The following is a 17,946-nucleotide window of genomic DNA, read 5'->3' as shown; positions in this document are numbered from 1 at the left end:
CCAGTTTTTCACCAGTCCAATAGCCCTTTCTACAACTCCATTTGCTTGTGGGGTGTATGGGGGCGAGTAAATTCTCATTACTCCATTTTTCTGGCACCACTGGTCGACCTGAGCATTACGGAAATGTGTTCCATTATCCGTTCTCAGCTCCTTAGGTATCCCCAGATTTGAACACACTTGATCCAACATGCTAATCACACTGCTGCCGTTGGCTTTTCTCACAGGCTTAACAGTCACATAGCCTGACATAGAGTCCACAAGCACCAACAGATACTTTTCTCCTTTCTTACCGGTCACCCCCATGGGCCCGGCAACATCCATGCATACTGATCCCCATGAAACAGTACTCTTTATGGTGAAACCATCCACCCTTTGTCCTCGTCGTCCTGCATTGTATCGACCACATACTTCACAGTCTTTGAGAACTCGGCAGACTTGGTTTCTCTGAATCCAAAGTTGCAGCTTCTCCAGCTCCTTCCGCGTGGGAATGGTGCCTGCATGGCCAAGCGCTTCATGTACGGCCAGCACCACTTCTTTCACGGACTCTTTTGGAACCACCCTTCCCTTGGGTGTCTGTTCCCACTTCTCGATCCCGACAACGACGACTTTTCTCAGCTGCACATAGCGGTCCACTTCTTCGTTCCCGCTCCAATGTGCTCCTTCTTTTACATGGGCTCTCTGATGTACAACATCTAAGTCCATTGTTAGCCTCAACTCGACTATTTTCTTCCATAAATCCATATGAGCTACAGGCTTCCCCTTAGCTCCCTCGAATCCATTTTCTTCCCAAATGGATAAGTCCTCTTTCAGGGCTTGTGCGCAGTAATGACTGTCTGTAACCACTTTAGCCTTTTTTACTTTCCTCTTGTTTAACTCCAAGAGTCCTTCTAGTATTGCTGTAACTTCTCCAGCTTGGGCACTCCCTGGCGTTTGACCTTTCCGACGATATTTCTCCTTATCTTGATACTTCAGAATATAGCCCCAATGAGCTACATTGTCTGTACCTTTCTTTGATCCATCAGTGTACATAGTCCAATCGTATGGCTCCACAGGGAGTTGCGTCTCCTTCGGTAACTTTTTTGTCGCCGACTGGTTTGGCCCGATTTCCAGCTCAGGGTCTAGCAGGATGTCCTCCCACCTTCCCCATCTGGCATTTGTGGCTTTAGTACTCTCAATTGTTCCTTTTCTTAGGAACCGATGGACTTGGCTTTGAGTGATGACTTTTATTCCCTGTCCTTGTGCAAGTTCTTTTAACGCACTCCAATATCTAGCCAGGACTGCTAGTTCTTTTTCTTCTGGTGGATATTTTCTCTCAATAGAAGACAGAGTGTAGCTCCACAATGTTACCATACCCCCTCCTTCATTGCTTACTTTTACCACCGAATCCTCTTCTTCACAGCTTATTTCGGCTAGCAGACGAGTAGTCAGACTACGCGGCTCCAGCCTAACTGCGTCTTGAATGGCTTTCTTTAGCTTTTCCAAGCAATCCTGATCTGTAGCTGTCCAAATCCATTGCTTTTGCTCTTGTCCATCAGGTTTCTTCTTGAGACGAGCATAAAGGGGCTTTGCGTATTTCTGATAATGTGGAACGTGATCTCTCACATAGTTACACAGTCCCAATATTTTCTGTAGGTCATTCTCAGATTGAGGTGGTTTAATCTGACTCAATTTTTCTCGGTATCCTTCTGAGAGTCCCAAGTCTGATGACACCTGGAATCCCAAATAGTTAACCTTGAATTGTCCAAATTGACATTTCTTCAGGTTGAGTTTTAACCCAGCTTCTGTGAGCTTCTGTATCACCTTTTGCAGCCGCATTAGGTGTTCATTTTCATCATCATCTGCAATAAACACATCATCGATATAGACTGTTACTCCCAGATCTTTCAATATTTCCATTACTGCTGCTTGGAACACATTTGGTGAATTTCTGTATCCCTGCGGTAGTCGTTGCCACACATAGCTTTTCCCTTTATGTGTGAATGCTGTTTTCCCTTGTGACTGTTTTGCTAATTGCAGGGAAAAGAATCCATTTGCTAGATCAATGCATGATTTGTATTTCTTAATTTGGAGCGTTTTCAGTGCTCCTTGGGGATTTATCAAACTCGCTCTATTGGCTATTGTTCGTCGATTGAGAGCCTTGAAATTGATTACTGGTCTCCAGCCTCCTCCTGCTGACTCTGGCTTCTTAACTGCTTGGATGGGGCTGTTAGTGATCGGGTTTAATTCCACTCGAATGATCCCCAGAGCTTCCAATTCTTTTACTATTTTATCCATTTCCTCAACCGCTCCAGGGTTCAAGGGATATTGTCGCACTGGTGGATGTACTCCTCCTTCGATGACATGAATGTGTTTAGTCCCCAAATCTCCACAATCATTTTTAAATCGTGCCACTTCAGCTTCGGAGATAATTTCCCTCAGTTTTTCTTTCCCTGCTTCAGAGAAATCACTTTCTCCAATTTTTTCTTCTGTGACAGCCGGTACATCCACTTCTTTGTACCAGCTTACTGGACTCTTCCCAGTTGGAGTTATTCCCATTCGTACAACTCTTGCTTGTAATTTTTTCACTCGTCGTCTTATTAGAGTTCGAAGTCTTTTGGGCCGATGCAATTCTTTCAAATCTCTGACTGATATCAAATTAAAGGGGCCTTTTAACCAAACTATCCCCTTCCATATTCAAAATGGTGTTTTCTCTGTTGCCCCATTTGCATACTGGATCAATAGGTATCCTATGGTAACGAGGTTTCTGCGGGTCATGGACACCTCTGCTCCCGTGTCTACCAGGTACGGTTCTCCATCCACATCAGTGTAGATATCGTCCCCTTCCCAGTAGGCATGGTCTAGCGTGACCCGCTCCTCCAAAGCCATTACTTCTGTTGCCCTCCAGCCGCCGCTGTAGCTTGGCGGACTTCCTGGAGGGCTTTCCTTTGTTCTGGAGTTAATTTGTCGTACTCCTCTTTAGGGAGATAGCCACCACCACGAGGTGCAGGTGTAGGTCGCGATTGTGGTGGTGGAGGTGGTGGACCTCTCGGCCGAGAGCCCCATTGTCCGGCTGGAGGTCTTTGATTATTCCTCTGTGGTGTTTGATGTGACTGAGGAGGTGGTGGTTTGGACACTGAATTTCTTTTCTCCACTCCCCCCGGTTTTTGTCCTGATTTTGGGGTGCTCTCCTTCTTCCTCTTTTCTTCATAGAACTGCTGCTCCAAATCCCAGCTCTTTACCACCACATCCATTTGTGGGACTGTAGTGCCGTCTATGGGCATTTTTACAAAAGTTATCTCTCCTCTTCTTCCTTTAGTGACCTCTCTCAGAGCCCTAACATAGCGTTGTGGCAAAATCGTCTGTTTCAGCCCATGCCAAACTTGAACCAATGTTTGACCTTTGTCTAATCCAGCTTTAGCTCGAGCAATATGGGAATCTTCATCGTTAGGATCTTCCAACACTAACCTGGCATAATGGTTTCGTGCTGGTTCACCCCGACTGATGGGTTGACTGGTGACTTGGGCTAGCCACATAGATTTACCCTCTTCACTGTTCGAAGCTCTGTCAATAAGGGGCCACACTTCTTTCAAATAGTCCTTTAGGTCTTCATTTGGTTCTTTCTCTCTCACCAGCATCTTTAATTTCTTAAACTCACGGAATTTCCTGCCGTCTGCTTGAATTTCAGCTTGAATTGCTGGCAGTCTTTGCTCCCTAGCTCCAGCAGGAAAGTTCTGATTTGGGAGGCTCGGTTGTAATCCTGGCGATGGTGGAATTGTTTCTTCCTCATCATCTAGATTTTCTTCATTGAATTCTCTCAACACTTGCCGTGACCAGCGTAAAGCTGCTGTTTTTAGTTTTCTCAGCATCACATCATGGGCAACACCTAAATAGGCGACTCTGAAGTTATTTGTTAACTCTTTACAGGCAGTTAACGTAGGATAGAAAGGCCACATTAATATATTAGCCCACTCTCCAACAGTAGCTGTTACCTCGAGAGTTTTCTTTTCATCTTGTCGCTCTATCCACTCTTCTGGGATGTCATACCCAGTTTGTCCAACTTCTAGAGCATAGGTTTGTCGCTTATCTCGGGTCTCCACTGGGTTGACTCTGACATCTCTTGCAATTCTCTCAGAGGCTACACGCACGTTATACACCCCAACTTCTTTCTTTCGTCCTCTGTAACGTCCAGTTCGTAGTTCTGGGCGCGAGACTTCTTTTTCTCCTACCACAGATAGCGGTTCATCCTCTTCTGAGTCTTGTGGATTGATCTCCTCTTCAGACTCTCTTTCTTGGTCCTCATCCATATCAGATTCATGGGGAGGACTTGGGTCTTGTGGTCGTAGGTCCCCGTTTTGTTCTGACTTTCGGGGTGTTCCAGTTGCTTCAGTAATCCCGACTGGTAAAGGAATGAATATAGGATCCTCTTCTCCATTATCTGGTGGAGGAGCCTGGAAAGGCTCTTTCATCCGTGATTGGGAGCCTGTCGGGTGTATGATGGTCTGGAGCCCACTTGCAACTTGTTTAAATGTTGGTCGTGGGGTTTTAATCCTTAATTGCTGCACTCCCATAGTGTGTGCTGATCTTTTCTCACTTGTCGCCAGGGGAATGGGCTGCATCACTAACAGGGGGCTAGTTGACACTCCACTTACTCCAACTGCACCCTTTTTTGGACCTGCTCTATTTGGTCCTAAATTCACCGCTTCAAGTGCCCTTCTCACTCGATCTTGCTCATGCTCATTGCTAGTGACCACCACAATCTCTCTCATTGATCCCCATACTCCTGGGGTACGCATGTGTAGGTTCACGGCTGCCATGGCAACCTTTTCTGCCTCTTCCCATGTCATTTGTCCAGATCGTAATCCGTCCACACATATCACCACTCGCCGATGTTGGCGTTCTTTGGCCATGTCGATAGCTATTCCCAGAGTTTTCAACATTTTCTCAGTGTATTCGATTGAATTTTCTCTCCCTGGGTAGCTTTCAAAAGGCACATGTATGAGTGCATGATAATTCATTCGTGGTGCACTTGTTATCACCATCGATTTTCCCTCCAGATTTCTCCTCTTTATGTCTTTAAGCTCCTCTTGGTACTCTTTGCCTGCCTTCTCCTTGAGTTGTGCTCGAAATTTTCGGTTGGCAATTTTCAATTTGGGATTTGTGAAGACAATGAGACTATCTCCATCTATATCCCATGGACTGCCAAAATAATGATATGCCCGTCCTCCATCTTGGGTCACCATCTTTTTGGTTCCTTCGGGCATAGGGTTCAAGTCTTCCATGTAGTCAGATTCACCATATACATGGTGGGTTTTTGCTTTGGCTTTTCTAAAGATTTCCTGCGAGGGCCCTTCCTCTTTACTATGGTAACTTGGTCCGGGAACACATTCTTCAGATTTAAATTGTCTCAAGCTTCTGGGCCCACATTCCGGCGACCGACGGAATATCTGTCCAGATACTCCCTGAAGGCTTCTTCGTCTTTTCTCCTGCTCAATCAAGCGTTCTGTATGTTTTTTAACTGTTGAGGTTGTTCCTCTCACAGTTCCTAAGGGCAATGTTGGCCACTCTGGATCAAAGCTTGTGAGGAGCTGGTCCGGGCTTTTATCTTCTTGACGATTTACTCCAGAATTATGACCTCCTGGGGATGTTGGTTCATCCTCACTGTCCTCTGACTTGTTTTCCTCATCACTTTGCTCAGAGTTGACCTGGGAATCTGTCTTGCCCTCATCTTCAGTGTTGAGGATCTGACTTCCATCCTTATCATCTATCATAGGATATCGTTCCTTAAGCATTCTTCCTAACCCTTTTAGTCGTTCTGCCATGGACTTAAATTCGGCATATACGGACGCTGCTTTTGTCTTAACATCAACCAGGACCGTCTCTGCTCCTAACAACCCAGCTGTCATTTTCACTACCGGGTCATAACTTTTCTCAGGACTTATTAAAGTGGTGATTTGTCCTCTTTGCCACCCTTCTTCGAGAATTCTGCACCACCACTCAAGCCAATCTCTGGTCCCCGCCTTGTCTTTTGGGGCTGGTGGGCTTGCTAATACGGCCAGAATCTGCCCCTCTTTATGCTGACCTGGATAATACACCCCTACTCTGTGTAGTGTATCTGCCATAGCTTCTTTGAAACTTTCTTCATCAGGTTCTACACTTTGATCTCTGACATAATTTTGAACTGTTTCCGCCCAAAAATCATATCCTCGTCCATACAATACTACTCTGTGTGGTTGAATATTCACTTCTTTTCCCCCGTCTGGTTCGGATTCAGGGGTTGCTACAGGTCCTGACTCTTTTTCAGCCATCTTTCTACTGCTTGTTTTACTCTAACCTCAATGTTTCGTAATGATTATCCTTTCTTTATTCTCTTGGTTGCTGAGATTGTCGATTCCACCACTGTCGTCTCCTTGGACTTCAGCTATGGTCCTTGTCGTCTCGAGTCGTCTGCCTCTCAAAACCTCTCTTGGCGCCTTGAGTCAGGGATGAGTGACAGACTGCTTGGCTATTCAGCGCTAATTCCAGAGGTTAACTCCAAATCAGCTGCTCCTTTTCCCGCTTCTCCCCTCAGGAACCTCACGGGTCGATGATCCTACTCTCTCTTGTAGATCACCATTTTGCATGGTATACTCTCATACCTGCTCTCTTTTTGACGATCCGATCCAGCAGGCTCCCTCGTCTGCTTCCCTTCCTCGTCGTCTCGTGACGATCCAGCAGGCTATCTCCGTCTGCTTCTCGTCCCAATTTAGACGATCCAGCAGTGACACGTCTGCTTCTCGTCCTTGATCCCAGCTCCCTGGGATGCTTACTCCTGTTGTCTTTACGTCGTCCTTCTGGTGGTTGCCTCCAAATTTTCACTTCTCTGGAAAACAGATGTGTTTTAAGCCGTTACTGGACCTATACAGGCCATCAGCCGACACTCTCCACAACACTGTATCCCTTGGCAATCTACTCAGGGGCTTTCCACCTATCCAATGGCAAAAGACTCTCCTTTGGCCAGGATTCTTCCTCGGACCCGACTACACTTCGTCAGGTCCCTGTTCGGGCGCCACGTGTCAGATCCCGCTTTATATAAGACCAGCTCTCCGTCTCTGGGGTCCGACCTTCGTGTCTCCGCGGGTATTACCCGGCGGGGCTGCACAAAGGCTGTTTAAGCTGGTGGCGAGGAGATTCGTCTAGCCGCTCACTGCCTCCATCCGGACGTCCACCCCGCTGACGCTGATCTCGCACCCCGGTCGAATAGCCTCCTTCTGGAACCAGGATACGAGCCGGCCACGCCCGTTAACGGCAGCTCTCCTCTTATGGATCAGGGCTCTTGGAATGTTGCTAGATTTTAAATTTAGTGACTCGTACAGCGAGTCCCCAGGATGCGTTAATTTCGTTAAACACCAGACTAACCTTTTAGAGCACTTTTTGATGTTATACACCCAAAAAACTTTAACTTTTACACCTTAAGAAGAGTCAATAAATCCAATGTCCGAGCCTTAACACTTTAACTGCATGCTTGGAAATTTATTGCAGGTTTTGCAAGTGCTGACAACATAATCAAAATCGGTTATGTGATGATAATTTCACAACAGTAATTCAAATATAATCAGAATAATAATTGGCAGAGATTTTTGTTTTTGATTCAATAATGCTATCTGATCTTACTCTGACTGGACTGGATTAACTTCTCAACAAATTTCCTAGGAGTGAGGGAAGGAGGTCTTTTGATGTTAAAATCCCCAGTTCGATGAACTTGGTCTCCTCTTCATCAGCTTTTAGTTGTTAGCTGACCACGATCCTTGTGATGTTGTAATCCTTCAGGAAATAATCCACATAAGAGTTTATATCCTTCAGGAAATAAATCCACATAAGAGTTTATTCCTTCTTCAATCAACCAAAAGTTGATCTAATCCATTCTGGAAAGAGGTGATGTTCCATGAGAGAGAAAACGATGAAACTTCCCCACTCAGACTTAAGGCCAGTGATTATTCTCCAATGCTCTGCTACTCCATGACTGGACGGCCTGAGTGGGAGTTGAAAACTCTCTCAAATAATCTCTTATGTCTCCAATCCTCTCGCTCCTCGATTCCAATTGCAGCTCACAAGATGGTCAAGTCTTGTGATCTCCTCGTAGCAGCGGAGAAGTGACAACAGCACCTCTCCCTGGAAGAATAACCCCATTTCCTGTTGTTGTACAGTTTTTATACGAATTCTTGCTGTTGCTGGGGTGATCTTAGTAACCATGGGGATGATGATGAGTCCAAACCTCCTCCCTTACCCCCTTCTTTTACTGGAAGCCATCTGGAGAACATTTCCTGGCTACCGGTAACTGATGTCCCGATTGTCAGTAAATCTGTTGCGCAAGTTTCCTGTTTTTCTGTTTAACACATCTTTTCAGAGAATTCATTCTTTCTAAATCATGTAATATTAATCACATTTAATCATATTCAATCATTTCATTTCAATTCTTTTTCACATAAAAACATTTCATATGATCATATACAACATTTTCATTAATTATTATTCATTTCATATCTTATTACTTCTTATTGTTCTAAACAGTTGTTTTTATCATCAGCTCTTCTGGCCTTGCTTGCGACATCATCAACTTCTTCTTTTTTTCACCTCTGCATAAAAACAGCTTTTCTCATTTCCTCTTTTTAACAGCCAGAAAAACAACTCATATAATCATTTATGTCACTTATTTGTAAACCACATTCTTCTAATCAACTTTTACTTTTTATCACATTAATCATTCATTTAATCATTTTTATGTTAGAATCATTCTCAGATTTTACTTGTAACATATTAATACTTCATTTGATCATACTTTGTCATTTCAAAATCATCTTAGACATATTCCATCGTCTTCACCACTGAGTTCATCCCGTGGGCCTCTCCATCTGCAATGGAAAAGTCCGGTATGACCTCAGTCACTCCAGGAAAGTACCAAACACTGTTCAGTTTATTCCAACAACGTGTGTATTAATCCAATGGCACGTGTTATATTCCAAGATGAAAACAAGCTGAAAGCAAGCTTAAAGTCATCTTTCTTGACAATATGTCTTGAGTTACTGTAGGTTTATGTTCACATAGGTCCACAGCTTGGGACTCCGACGAGGGCGGTCGCATCTCCTCCACTCTCCCTTATCTCTGTTCTCTGCCTTTAACCTTCAAGTCCCTACTTCAACAGACTGTGAATTCCTCAAATTATATTGGATTCTGGATTTATTGGACTATTATTGGATTAATCATGGAATTGATCAGCTGGTCTCTGAACGCTATTGACACCATTTTTTCTACAAGAAGGTCAGGACCGGGGGATCCTACCTGCCCAGATGGAACATATCCTGCAGGCTATGTTCTCGACTCCTGGAGTTCCTGGCGTGTTGCATGCTTGGCGCCTTTCTCTATTGAGAACGTCGAGGATTTATTCATTTTTGGTCTCATGGCAGCAGGGCTTGTACTTTTTGGCTTATGTGCTGCCCTGATTTACTGGAAAATTGGCAAGATGGTGGCATCAAGAGCCACAGCCCCTCGCTTGTCCGTCATGATTAATGAGGTTGGCAAGGCAGTGCATTCTCAGACTGCGATGACTCTTGAACTCAGACGCAAATTGGATGATAGCTTGGAGCAGATACGTGCCTTGCAGTTGAAGCTGAAGATTTCAGAGGCCGGTGAATATTCTTAATTCATAATTGGGAATATTCTTAATTCATAATTGGGATTTGGTTGTGTAAGTGGAACTGTTAAAAAGTGTTTTTCACTGCTGTAACCATAACATTACAGGCTTATCAAGGCTGAAGGTCAAATTGCCTGACTGTTTTTCCTCCAGAAGGATTTGTTTCAGCCTGGGGAACATTGGTTGTTTCTTATCTCATCTCACAAAGACAATAAACTGCTTTTCACAGGACTAAAGCATGTTCCATTCCCTCCCCCACCCCCTCCTTCCCCATCAACACCCCCCCTTTCTGGCGCCTGCTAACGTCACTCCTTCCCCCTTTGGCGGGGGCGGTGCAGTTTTAGCTGGAGTCCCGTTCTTCCCCCCAAGCTGACGGCGACGCATCTCAGGGTTGCTGCGTGGCCTTCACCCACTTGCCTCAATTCGGATAATGGACTTCTTCAAACTTAGTGCACATAAACAATGTCAAATGTGTATGTGTTGCCTTTAATCCTGATGTGTGCCATTATTACTGTAAACAAAGAATAATTATGGACTAATTGTTGTCTGAGGTAACTGGAGTGTAAACATAATTTCTCCACTGTGAGATCAATAAAGTATATTTCATCTAATGGGCAGCATGTGATAAAACTGGATTTTTTTTTTTTTATACAGTGACTTGCAAAATTATTCGGCCCCTTGGTATTTCACACATTTTAATTTGTGCATAGTGCATGTTTTGCATTGCATTTGCATAAACCTCGAGATCATTTATGGGTACGTCAATGCATTGTCAGGATCTGGAGTTCTGTCTGGTATTTGTTCTGGTTTATTTTTCTTTTGGCTTGCTTTTGTTATTTGTTTATTCTCTTGCATTCTCTTTCTGCTTGGGTTTTCTCCATCAGTTTCTCTTCTCTTGGTGCTTGGTGGTGGGCGTTTCCATCTGTCTAACCACACCCCGTTCTGAAAGCTTCTACTCACACCTGTTCCTAATTTACAGCTGGGTGTATTTAAGAGTCACAGTGTGCCTTGCCTCGTTTGCCTCATTGTGTATTTTGAACACCTGTCTGTTTTCCTTGACCACGCCATTAGCCTGATGTTTTTTGTACTGTTGCTCATTTTGGACCGCCTTACAGTGCACCGACTCCAGCAAATGATTCCAGTAAACAATTTAAGTCTACAGAGCTGTGTGTTTGTGTCCTGCATTTGTGTCCAACCTGCCTTATCAGACAAGCCTGATAGACTGAGCTGGTCAACGTTGGACACAGCGGACGCAAACGCTTTTCAGCTGGCGGTATGCCACCACAGTCGGCAGTTAGCTCAACAGGAGGACCAGCTTGCTGCTCTGAACTCTGGGTTTAGCGAACTAGCTAATGACAGGACTCGTTCATGACCTCTCCTCTCACCCTCTGCACTGGACTGTAGTGGAGCTGAACAGCTCGTTCAGTGACAGACTGAGGCACCCTCAGTGCAAGAAGGAACGATACCGCAGGTCGTTCCTCCCTGCTGCTGTCAGACTGTACAATAACACTGTGAAATAACCACATGCAATAATATGTCCACAATCACGTGCAATATTAATATGTCCACAAATCAATCAATCAATCAATCAATCAATCAATTTTTTTATATATATATATATTTATATATATAAATCATGTGCAATAACAACTCGTTTACAAATCCCTGCACTAATGTGACCTTACCACATCTAAACTCCATCTCACATATTGTAAATAAGATGCTCCTATCTCTTTTTCAATCCCAATCATGTTTATATATATATGCATATGTACTTATATATGTACGTACATATATACATGTATATAGGTATGTGTGTGCATATGTGTGTGTGTGTGTATATATATATCAGCATTTTATCCGGATATTCCACTGTTAAAGGAGATTTTTTTTAATGAAAGACGTGCGGACGGGTCCGCGCGTCGGGACGCAGCCGCCGCGACGCGCTGCCACTGGAAAAACACCTCTGTTGAAAGCCTTAAGGACAAGTTGGAACATGTCCTGCCTGTTAAACAATTTCTCATATACTCACTCCACTGAAAGCCATCAAAAGCCGCCTGGATTTTGCAAATGGTTATCAACACGGAGGTGTTTTTCCTGTGCCGCCGCACCGCGTCGGCTGCGTCCCGACGCGCGGATCCGTCCGCACGGATCCGTCCGCACGTCTTTCATTTAAAAAATCTCCTTTAACAGTGGAATATCTGGATAAAATGCTGAAACCGACTTCTTCTGAAACTTCTCTGTTCTCTCACGACGTCCTGGATCAATAGAACCTGAAATGTGGAGGTTTTCAGCTTGAACAGGCTGACAACGGCGGCTGAGAGCGCTGAGCGACGTCTCGCACCGTGGGAAGTCCTTAAAGTGACAGAATCACCTCAAAATCTCTCATCAGCCGTTAAAATTTTCACTGAAAACCAGCTTAATTTTTCGAACCGTGTCCACTTCGATGTGTCTCACAGGTTTAGAAAAAAGTTTGATCAAACAACGCGCCAGTCTCTCAGCAACTTCTCAGACAAAGGAATTCCGACGAGGGGCTGGACGACTCCTCCCACAAGGAGTGCTCACAGGCGAATGACGTCACCGACAGGTGTGGAAAAACTCACGCATGCGCACGAGGGTTCAAGGATGTCTGACGTAAAAACATATGAATGAAATCCATATAGTTTTTGAAAAAAATAAAAAGGACCGTTACTTTATTGACAGCCCTCGTATATACACACACATATACATACACACCCACATTTGATGCACATTTTCCTCAACTTGCACCCATCTTGTGTTTTTTTTTAAATTTCTCCTCTGTGAGATCAGTAAAGCTTATCTTATCTTATCTTACAGATGGAGCAACTCCTAACCACAATCAAGAGTCAGGCGACTACCGACATGGCTCCCACCGCCACCTCACTTCCAGGACCGTCAGCAGCCTCACCGGCTTCCGTACCAGACCCAGATTTTTGCAATCAACTCTCTTGGCCTGAGCATTTTTCTGGAAAATCTGTGGATGTGAAGCCATTCATTACACAATGAGAGTTACATTTTGAGTTGATGTTATCAATGTTTCCATCCAACAGGGCAAAGATATCATTTTTGATTACTCATGTGACCGGCCGGGCTGCAGCGTGGGCTACGGCCGAATGGAGTCATAACTCCGCCTCCTGCTTATCTCTTTCAGCCTTCACAAACTCTCTTCAGCAGGTGTCCCGACATACATCTCTGGGGCACGAGGCGGCACGCTCGCTGATGAGGTTAAAGCAAGGCAACCATCGGGTGGCTGATTACGCCATAGATTTCCATATCCTGGCCACAAACAGTGAGTGGTATCTGGCAGCGCTTCATGATGTATTCCTCCAGCGCCTGAATGACAGCACCCAGGATCAACTTATCACCATCGGTCTGCCTGATGACCTCAATGACCTCATCGCGCTGGCTAGCCAGACCAATCGTCGGCTGTCTGACCGACCACGCTGGGAGACCCACGGTTCCTTGCAGCGTGTCATCACATCGTCAGATTGATTCACGACCTCCAATCATGCTGGCTCAATTATTTCACAGTAATTCAGAGGAGTCCATGCAGTTGGGAAGAACACGACTTCTGACGGAAAAATGAGAGTGAAGCCATGTGGAGGGACTGTGTTATTACTGTGGACAGTCAGGTCATTTAATAATCCAGTGCTCTGCTAGGGGTGCCCTGGTACGGCCAAGACCGGTATTGCAGGTGAGTCAATGCACAATTAATTCCTCCACTCAGAATATTATCTCAGCTCTGATCATACAACAGTGTCTATTCCTGTGTTCATTGATTCTGGCTCCGATGCTAATCTAATTTTTCCTCTCTCACCAGGTTCCTACACCTTAACTTGTATCAGCTTTCACACCCCCTGGTGGTACACGCTGTGGATGGTCACAAATTGGCTCAAATTACTCGCCGAACGCAGTCTGTTTGTATGACAATCTTGGAAAATCATTCTGAATCCATTAGTTTCCAAATCTTCGGCAAAATAACTCACTCGGTAATATTGGGGCACCCTCCATCCCCTCCAACCACACTGTTAAAATTTAAATGCCGCCTGTGACCACCATGTACATATCATATTAAACAACAACTGCAAGTAAATATATAGACATAAATATATTTAAACATTTTTAGGGCCCGAGTAGGACAACGTCCTACGAGGACCCTTTGTAATTGCGCTGTTTATTATTTATTTATTTATTTATTTATTTATTATTATTCTCACTCTTGAAATCGAAATTTTGGCCTCTTCCCATGCTCAAAAACTCACCAAACTTTGCAGCATGGTCCGGTCACATCCAAAATTCGATATTTTGGGGGTCGAGCAACAAGGTCCCCCTAGAAATTTTCAAAAAACCCTCCGTATTGGGGTTTTTTCATCGCAGCCTCACGAAAATCGGTACACATATTTACCATGCCAGGACACACAAAAAAAGTCTCTTACTGTCATAGTGAAATGTCGACAAGAAGTCGGCCATTTTGATTTGAAGTTTCGATTTTGAGCTAATTTTTGCCATTTTTGGCCATTTCCACTACTTACATTTGAACGAATTCGTCCTAGGGATTTCATCCGATCGTCTTCAAATTTGGTCAACATGATCACGACACAATGGTGATCAAAAGCTATCAAAAGATTCTAATTAGGTCAAAAGGCGTGGCTGCTAGGGGTCATCAAACTTTGGTGAGCTTTTCGGAGCACGCCGTTTCACTTCGAACGGCTGTCACACCCACATACTTCATCGTAGATCCTTCAAACTTGCGGGACATGATAAGGACTCCGCCCTGAACGTCTACATATATTAAGTTCCCAGAATGGAACTCAACATGTGACTGAAGTGTGAAGAACAAAAAATAAACTGTGACAAAAGCAATGATGAACAGAAATCAAAGACAATGGATCAAAGGCTAGACTAAACCAGAATGGAACTCAAGATGTGGCTGAAGTGTGAAGAATAAAAAATAAACTGTGACAAATACCCAGCTTTATCTATCCATGAAGCCAGAGGACACACACCAATTAGCTAAACTGCAGGATTGTCTTACAGACATAAAGACATGGATGACCTCTAATTTCCTGCTTTTAAACTCAGATAAAACTGAAGTTATTGTACTTGGCCCCACAAATCTTAGAAACATGGTGTCTAACCAGATCCTTACTCTGGATGGCATTACCCTGACCTCTAGTAATACTGTGAGAAATCTTGGAGTCATTTTTGATCAGAATATGTCATTCAAAGCGCATATTAAACAAATATGTAGGACTGCTTTTTTACATTTACGCAATATCTCTAAAATCAGAAAGGTCTTGTCTCAGAGTGATGCTGAAAAACTAATTCATGCATTTATTTCCTCTAGGCTGGACTATTGTAATTCATTATTATCAGGTTGTCCTAAAAGTTCCCTAAAAAGCCTTCAGTTAATTCAAAATGCTGCAGCTAGAGTACTGACAGGGACTAGAAGGAGAGAGCATATCTCACCCATATTGGCCTCTCTTCATTGGCTTCCTGTTAATTCTAGAATAGAATTTAAAATTCTTCTTCTTACTTATAAGGTTTTGAATAATCAGGTCCCATCTTATCTTAGGGACCTCGTAGTACCATATCACCCCAATAGAGCGCTTCGCTCTCAGACTGCAGGCTTACTTGTAGTTCCTAGGGTTTGTAAGAGTAGAATGGGAGGCAGAGCCTTCAGCTTTCAGGCTCCTCTCCTGTGGAACCAGCTCCCAATTCAGATCAGGGAGACAGACACCCTCTCTACTTTTAAGATTAGGCTTAAAACTTTCCTTTTTGCTAAAGCTTATAGTTAGGGCTGGATCAGGTGACCCTGAACCATCCCTTAGTTATGCTGCTATAGACGTAGACTGCTGGGGGGTTCCCATGATGCACTGTTTCTTTCTCTTTTTGCTCTGTATGCACCACTCTGCATTTAATCATTAGTGATCGATCTCTGCTCCCCTCCACAGCATGTCTTTTTCCTGGTTCTCTCCCTCAGCCCCAACCAGTCCCAGCAGAAGACTGCCCCTCCCTGAGCCTGGTTCTGCTGGAGGTTTCTTCCTGTTAAAAGGGAGTTTTTCCTTTCCACTGTAGCCAAGTTCTTGCTCACAGGGGGTCGTTTTGACCGTTGGGGTTTTACATAATTATTGTATGGCCTTGCCTTACAATATAAAGCGCCTTGGGGCAACTGTTTGTTGTGATTTGGCGCTATATAAAAAAATTGATTGATTGATTGATTAGTTACTTCATCCAAACCATCAATATGTTTATTAGACCCCATTCCTACCAGGCTGCTCAAGGAAGCCCTACCATTATTTAATGCTTCGATCTTAAATATGATCAATCTATCTTTGTTAGTTGGCTATGTACCACAGGCTTTTAAGGTGGCAGTAATTAAACCATTACTTAAAAAGCCATCACTTGACCCAGCTATCTTAGCTAATTATAGGCCAATTTCCAACCTTCCTTTTCTCTCAAAAATTCTTGAAAGGGTAGTTGTAAAACAGCTAACTGATCATCTGCAGAGGAATGGTCTATTTGAAGAGTTTCAGTCAGGGTTTAGAATTCATCATAGTACAGAAACAGCATTAGTGAAGGTTACAAATGATCTTCTTATGGCCTCGGACAGTGGACTCATCTCTGTGCTTGTTCTGTTAGACCTCAGTGCTGCTTTTGATACTGTTGACCATAAAATTTTATTACAGAGATTAGAGCATGCCATAGGTATTAAAGGCACTGCGCTGCGGTGGTTTGAATCATATTTGTCTAATAGATTACAATTTGTTCATGTAAATGGGGAATCTTCTTCACAGACTAAAGTTAATTATGGAGTTCCACAAGGTTCTGTGCTAGGACCAATTTTATTCACTTTATACATGCTTCCCTTAGGCAGTATTATTAGACGGTATTGCTTAAATTTTCATTGTTACGCAGATGATACCCAGCTTTATCTATCCATGAAGCCAGAGGACACACACCAATTAGCTAAACTGCAGGATTGTCTTACAGATATAAAGACATGGATGACCTCTAATTTCCTGCTTTTAAACTCAGATAAAACTGAAGTTATTGTACTTGGCCCCACAAATCTTAGAAATATGGTGTCTAACCAGATCCTTACTCTGGATGGCATTACCCTGACCTCTAGTAATACTGTGAGAAATCTTGGAGTCATTTTTGATCAGGATATGTCATTCAAAGCACATATTAAACAAATATGTAGGACTGCTTTTTTGCATTTACGCAATATCTCTAAAATCAGAAAGGTCTTGTCTCAGAGTGATGCTGAAAAACTAATTCATGCATTTATTTCCTCTAGGCTGGACTATTGTAATTCATTATTATCAGGTTGTCCTAAAAAGTTCCCTGAAAAGCCTTCAGTTAATTCAAATGCTGCAGCTAGAGTACTGACGGGGACTAGAAGGAGAGAGCATATCTCACCCATATTGGCCTCTCTTCATTGGCTTCCTGTTAATTCTAGAATAAAATGTAAAATTCTTCTTCTTACTTATAAGGTTTTGAATAATCAGGTCCCATCTTATCTTAGGGACCTCGTAGTACCATATCACCCCAATAGAGCGCTTCGCTCTCAAACTGCAGGCTTACTTGTAGTTCCTAGGGTTTGTAAGAGTAGAATGGGAGGCAGAGCCTTCAGCTTTCAGGCTCCTCTCCTGTGGAACCAGCTCGCAATTCAGATCAGGGAGACAGACACCCTCTCTACTTTTAAGATTAGGCTTAAAACTTTCCTTTTTGCTAAAGCTTATAGTTAGGGGCTGGATCAGGTGACCCTGAACCATCCCTTAGTTATGCTGCTATAGACGTAGACTGCTGGGGGGGTTCCCATGATGCACTGTTTCTTTCTCTTTTTGCTCTGTATGCACCACTCTGCATTTAATCATTAGTGATCGATCTCTGGCTCCCCTCCACAGCATGTCTTTTTCCTGGTTCTCTCCCTCAGCCCCAACCAGTCCCCAGAAGACTGCCCCTCCCTGAGCCTGGTTCTGCTGGAGGTTTCGTCCTGTTAAAAGGGAGTTTTTCCTTCCCACTGTCGCCAAGTGCTTGCTCACAGGGGGTCGTTTTGGACCGTTGGGGTTTATCATAATTATTGTATGGCCTTGCCTTACATATAAGCGCCTTGGGGCAACTGTTTGTTGTGATTTGGCGCTATATAAAAAATTGATTGATTGATTGATTGATTCTCCGTGGGCCTCTACTGGTGGATGGCTCTCACTGCGGTATTGTATCACTTCCTGTTCCGGAGCACAGCAGTGGTTTTGCTGTATCTGTTAGCTGTT

The sequence above is a fragment of the Thalassophryne amazonica genome, chromosome 3 (genome assembly GCF_902500255.1).
Source record: "Thalassophryne amazonica chromosome 3, fThaAma1.1, whole genome shotgun sequence".
NCBI classification, from domain to species: domain Eukaryota; kingdom Metazoa; phylum Chordata; class Actinopteri; order Batrachoidiformes; family Batrachoididae; genus Thalassophryne; species Thalassophryne amazonica.
Note: the sequence above shows the minus strand (reverse complement) of the source record.